The sequence below is a fragment of the Sinocyclocheilus grahami genome, unplaced genomic scaffold, assembly GCF_001515645.1.
Source record: "Sinocyclocheilus grahami isolate Dianchi unplaced genomic scaffold, SAMN03320097.WGS_v1.1 scaffold1709.1, whole genome shotgun sequence".
NCBI lineage: Eukaryota > Metazoa > Chordata > Actinopteri > Cypriniformes > Cyprinidae > Sinocyclocheilus > Sinocyclocheilus grahami.
This window is the reverse complement of record NW_015506888.1, coordinates 32,691-39,075: the sequence shown is the minus strand read 5'-3', so window position 1 is coordinate 39,075 and position 6,385 is coordinate 32,691. Positions and strand designations below refer to the sequence as shown.

Here is a 6,385-nt window from a genome sequence, read left to right as displayed (position 1 = left end):
CCCACAGGCTATATTCAGCCTGAACAATTAATCTTTCATAATTATACATAGTCCATCACAACTAACATAGTTATATTTATATTAAACTGCACACTTTGTAAATAACATATCTGCACACTAATAAACATATCTGTACATTTATCTAAACAATTACATTTTTTCCTATACTTCTATTTCTGTATATAGTACATTATTCAATTTTTCTATTTTTTATTATATTAGTGTTATATTACATCCCTACTGTGTTATTCCTATGTATGTCTGCACTATCATGTATGTCTGCACTACGTTTGTACTTTCTTCTACACTGGAAGCTCCTGTCGTCAAGTCAAATTCCTTGTGTGTGTAAACATACTTGGTAATAAAGCTCTTCTGATTCTGATTCTGATTGATATCTACACTGAAGGCATATCTAGAGAGCGAGAGAGAGAGAGAGAGAGAGAGAGAGAGAACTCTCTGAGGATAGTGGCTGGCCGCTCAAAAACTCAATCAATAAAAGAACCTCTGAAGTGAGCATTGACAAACCTGTTATGTATCACCAGCTTTAATGGATTCTCATGCATAGGATATTCATCAAGTCAGGGTGCAGGCCTGCAGGTACATAGCCATGCTACTCTCTATCCCGACCTCTAATTACTTCGCAGGAGGACTAAAAAGACTAAAAAAGAGGTATAATGTTCAATATCCCATATACTCTCGAATGTGGAGCTTGATCATTAAAGGATTTGCCCATAATAAAAGTGCTGGCAGCAAACTGCATAGTAATGTCTAACAATGGATATTAATACGTTTTTTTAAAAAATGGTGCAGTTCAAGAGATATTTCAACCTTGTCTCAGTGTATGGGTTAAAGGCATATAAGTGTTAATGACTGCAGTAAAAAGTAATAAGATTTTGCCTTTAAACTTTGAACACATATGACTGTACACATCATAATTTCCCCCCAAAAAGGTAGAAAAGTAATAATAAGGTCTCTAGGGATTGTCTTTATAATATAATTTACAACTTTGTTTTTTTCCGCATGTCTAGGTTGCACCACATGATGTTTTTTAGAAAAAAAAATTAGAACCCTTTTTTTAGAATATTTTTTAGAAATCATTAAACAATAATAATAAATGACAAAATAACCATTAAAAAATTAACCAACATAAACCAAAATTAACAAAATATAAAAATGAATTTTAAAATTAAAATTAATTGAAATTAAAAACAGAACAAACGTAATTATCGATATTTAAAAAAATATATTTTGAAAAATAAAAAATGTAAGCTTGACTGATTTAGTTATTACTGTTTGATTTATTTAGTTATATTAAAGTTACTTAATGGATTTATTCATATTAAAGTATTTATTTATATTAAAGTATCATCTTTCTTGTGACATATAGCTGAGTGAAACGGCGACATGAGAGAAAAAAAGACTTGATTTTGTCCATCAGCAATTGATTGGCTTAAAAAAATAATAATAATAAAAATAAGAACTGTCTATTTTGATTTCATGGTTACTTGAAATACTGTTTTGACATAATTGCAACCAGTTCATGCTGTGAACAAGATTCAGAATGTTCTAACAGTCTAGAAAACATCTAACTGTAGCATTCACTAATTATAGGCTCTGTAATCGTCAACCATCCCAAAACACTGGTCTCACTTAGTCAACATTATCTTACTCTATTAGCTTTGAGAGCATTATTTGTGTTTAATACAGCTGTGACTGACAGGGACATCAGTGGCGTTAGAGTTTCAATCTCCAAAGCAAACTCTGCCACGGTGCTTGCGGGGTTAGAATGGGCCATACCGCTAGGTAATCATTAGCCATGCGGTTAATGACTCACACAAGCTACTGATTCAAGGTGAAGCTGTTAATGCCATTTGTGTGCTTTCCAAGAGATACAATCGCAACAACTGTGCAATCTTTGCTTTGCTAAATTGAAATAAAACAGCACTCAAGGGCAAAGGCTGTGAGGACATCAGTTTTCTAATTTCAGCCTTATCTGCAAGTTCCAGTCACTTATTTAACACACTGTTGAAGCCCCCAGATGCTCACTGAAACCTCCATTTTCTCCTTTCTGAACATTTGCTTCAGATTTTAATTACTTGTCAATTTCAAGCTGTACCAAGGTTAACACTTGCTGTCAGCTTCCAGTCAGTCCCTCCCAACACGCCAATGCATTACTACCAAAAGGTATTGTGTTTGGGATAAGAACAGTGAAAGAGAACCTTAAAAACCGGCCTAGCCTTGAATCTCCACGTCACTTTGTCGAAGGCCCTCAAGCATTCAGGTATAGTAAAAACTTTTGTTTGCTACAAGAAATATCCAGCTGCTAATGTGCTTTGAAGCGCAAGGGACATTTCCACGGGCTTACAACATCTCCATCAATTTAAAATCAAAAGGCTGCTGTCTCGATGTGTAAACAAGAAACATCTATCAATAGTACATACTTCATATCACAACGAATCAAAGCCCAATATGCCACTTCGGTCCAACAGCCTCTCAAGGGTGTTCAGGACCACGGACAGCCCCTCCTTTGCTATTCAACCTCTGCCGTATGGCATATGAATAAAAATAGGGTCCTTCCAGTCTCAACTAGTCATGTCACATTCCTGCATCATACCAATGCTGTTTATTGAAGAAACACCTTTTTTAAGTGTAATATCAGCTATCTGCTGGTACATGTCTACAATTAATTTGATGCATGCCTTAAATGAATCTGGAGTAGATACACAGCTGAAATGGACACAGCAAAAAAATAAAAATCCATTTTTAGTATTGATGAAAATAATATAATTGCAAATTGATTGCTATCAATGTCTGCTTCTGCTTCACCTATGTAATTCTACTCTTTTATTCTCCTCTGTGTTTTACTGGATCGCGGTGCTCGTCTCTCAGAATGATCGGTTCAGAACTGTCCTTATCCATTATCAACACACACTTAGTGGTGCTGTAAAAGCTTTCTACCTCACATATTACCAACAACTGCACTTGTGTTTTTATGAGTCTATGTATTAAGTGAGCACATTGGGCGGCTACATAATTTATCATTCATTATGCTTTATGTGAGTGCTGCAGGCATAAAGATGCTTTTTATAAATCCAGATAATATGATATTAATATGAGCGTTGCTTTTCCAACACTGCACATACAGACATGCCATCTTTTCACCCCCATCTTGCCATCTCGCTCTATGTCTGTCTATCTGTCTGTCTATCCATCTCTCTCTCTTTCTCTGTATCCGCGGCACGATTGCTCTCTCCTCCACAAAGAGCCTGGCTCAGACACCTTGCATACAAAACAGCTGACTCAATCTTCAAGCTGCATAATCAAGATAAGAGAGATGGAGAGAGAGAGAAGGGGACAGATGTACGTATCTAACAAATTATGTTTTAGTTTTTTGAACCAGCGCAACTCATCGTTGAATGTTAGGTTATGCTTAAGCACAGCTCTTGAGTAAATCCTCCTGATGAAAGTCGAGAATGATCTACCGTGTTTTTACCAAATGATTAAAGCGACGGTGGAGATTCTCAATCTGTCTGTAGCTTATAGTGCAATTCAGTCATTCAGTCATCTATATACAGGTTGTACAGATATACTACTACTGTATATCTTGTAGTGAATGATCTTTCAGCAAAGACACATTCATGCACTAAAATCCAAGATAATAATAATAATAATGATGTTAATGATTATTCTGATCCAAGCTTTTCAAACAGGGGTCCCTGAAAGTACTCCAGTGGGTCCTTGGGTAAAATATTCGAAGAAACATATGAAACACACATTTTCTAACTGATGATCTGTTAAGCATTATATAATAAGCGATTTTTTCTTAATGATAGCTTTTATACATTGTTACCAAGAAAATCTAGCTTTTTTATGCTGGTTGGTCCCTGGGGTTGGCTCAGAATCTGGATAGGGGTTCCCTGGGTCTATAAAAGATGAAAACGCCTGCTTCAGATTAATAACATTCATTATGTTAGGCTTCAACAATATTTTTCAACCTGTTATTGTCAAAACTAAACTACGCTGTAAGACCAAAATGATTTAGTTCCTTTGCAGTTTGTTAAAAAAAAAAACTCTTAGAATCCAAACATTTGGCTTTTAAGAACTCTGACCCTGGGGTTGGCTCAGAATCTGGATAGGGGTTCCCTGGGTCTATAAAAGATGAAAACGCCTGCTTCAGATGAATAACATTCATTATGTTAGGCTTCAACAATATTTTTCAACCTGTTATTGTCAAAACTAAACTACGCTGTAAGACCAAAATGATTTAGTTCCTTTGCACTTTGTTAAAAAAAAACTCTTAGAATCCAAACATTTGGCTTTTAAGAACTCTGAGAGTGATTTCTAAGTCTCAAAATACATGCTTCCATTTATTGAAAAAGGTTTGTCCTGACAAATGTATGTGCGTGTTTTGAGGGGGATAGGTACTTTACTTACAAGCTGAGACACCATCATTCCGTTTGCTGATCCAGTTCTTACTGGAATACACTGTTCTGACAGTAGCATGACGGACGAAGCTCTTTTCTTACCATGTGAACTCTGTTACTCGGATGACCTAATATGCTTAGTATCTTTCAAAGGGTGAGTCTTAAAGTTTAACTGTACAGTTATGTCAGTCAAGGTGAGGAAAATCAATTACATATCCAATTGGATGCACATATTTCACAGTTTAAAGCATGCAGCACTTACATTTCACAGATAACTAGCATTTGCACTGAATCCTGTTAAACGGAGCAGGTTTGGTCATTTTTCATGTCTTCTCTTTTAAAGCTTTTTAACTCACAGCTGTTTGTAAAATGTGTTATTTTTCTCAATTTCAAGTTTTATTAAAGCACTAAAGCTGGTTTATGTATTCATGAAATCTATAAAATGACATATTCCAAAGTATGTCTGCGTCATACATACAATATTAACTCAATTATTATCTCTCTGAATAATTTATTAGACTTCTAGCGTCAAATGATTTCTTAATTTAGCAATTCTAACGTGCAGTCATCCGAGATACACTCATGCACAGATTCCATTCAACACTACACACAACTGGTAATAAACCAACTGCATTTTATATACAGTCAGAACACTTTCATTGTTGAAATAGACTGGAAAAGTTTCAGAGCTCCGATAGATACTATAAGCGTATTTGCCATGTTCAGATCCTCTAAAATGTAGTGAAAGAAGCGATCAGTTGTCAGTTTTACGGCTGAAGGCGAACTCTAGCGGCAAACCAAACATGTCTGCTGTCCAGGGTCCTGAAACGTTCGGCTACATTTATAATGTTGGCGAAAGCACGAGATACTCAAGCCTGTAACATTTTTAAGTAAGACGCTTTGGAGTTCAACAAGCCCTAAGCTAACAGGCATGAAGTGTTCACATGCTTAATCTAGCTTAGAATTCCAAATATTGCCGCACAAATGCATCATGTCAGCATTTGTCAAATTATTCCATGCAGAATGTCAATTGATTCCAAAAGAAACGCACTCACAACTCGCGTGAACATTTGAACGCCGATATAGCTTACACTCACGCCTTAGTGCAAAACGAAGCGAATGGATGTTAATTTTAAGTCCGTGTAGTTTCACTGTCAAACTCAACACATCAGACGATGCATTTATAAGTTACACAAGTCGCGCCGAAGCATTTGTTGCAAATAAGCGGATGTACAAAAGCCACATGGATAACTTACATGTCTCAGACTACACTTGGGATCCTTTCATTTCTCGTCCGACAAAACCAACGTTAGAAGCGACGTAGATGCGAAATTCCAAAGCATTTCTCACTTACCTCTTTCGCAGAGCGAAGCAAGAGTCTCTTCGTAACCAAACCAGGGTCCCTATGTCACCATGTACCCCCTTGACATTTTCAAAGAGGCAGTAGATATCGGACGAGAGTAAAAAAAAACGCACACAACAAAAAAAACAAAACGCGCACACACACACAAGGTTCCTTTTGGCCTCAGAATACAAAGAGGTGCAGCTCCTCACTGCGTCAAGCGCGATCCTCAAAGATCCATTAAAGAGCGAGTGATTAATTCAAGGCAGAGCCTTTATGTATTCCGCACAGACAGATACATGGCAGAGTAGTTTTGTCTGTCATAAAGCGAGCGACATCGCCTTATAACTATTTCCAGGCATTTATTAGTTGAGCTGAGGAGCGGGACTAGAGCACAGTTCATCCACAAGTCCAGTTGGGGCAAAGTTAAATCTCATAATAAGATTGTAGGTTACTGCGAGGCTATAAATGGTGTGGGTTCGACACTGAAGGCAAGAGGGCTGTGTGCCACGTGAGAGCACTGTTTAGTTCAAAATGTGAGACGTTAACACATCATCACTGTACGCAGTAAGCATCTAAACTTGCGAGTTATTTTCGAACTTGTAAATCTACTTACAGC

At 36.8% G+C, this 6,385-nt stretch overlaps 1 protein-coding gene across 1 annotated transcript in view; it reads right to left on the bottom strand.

Moving 5' to 3' along the window:
* The window catches only part of LOC107572165 (protein ELFN1-like), a 122,773-nt gene extending 116,596 nt beyond the window's left edge, over window positions 1-6,177 (bottom strand). Inside the window, exon 1 of the mRNA XM_016258573.1 lies at window positions 5,779-6,177. The gene's annotated coding sequence lies outside the window, so the exon portion shown is untranslated. The remainder of the gene's footprint in view (window positions 1-5,778) is intronic.
* Between the last annotated feature and the right edge of the window lie 208 nt (window positions 6,178-6,385).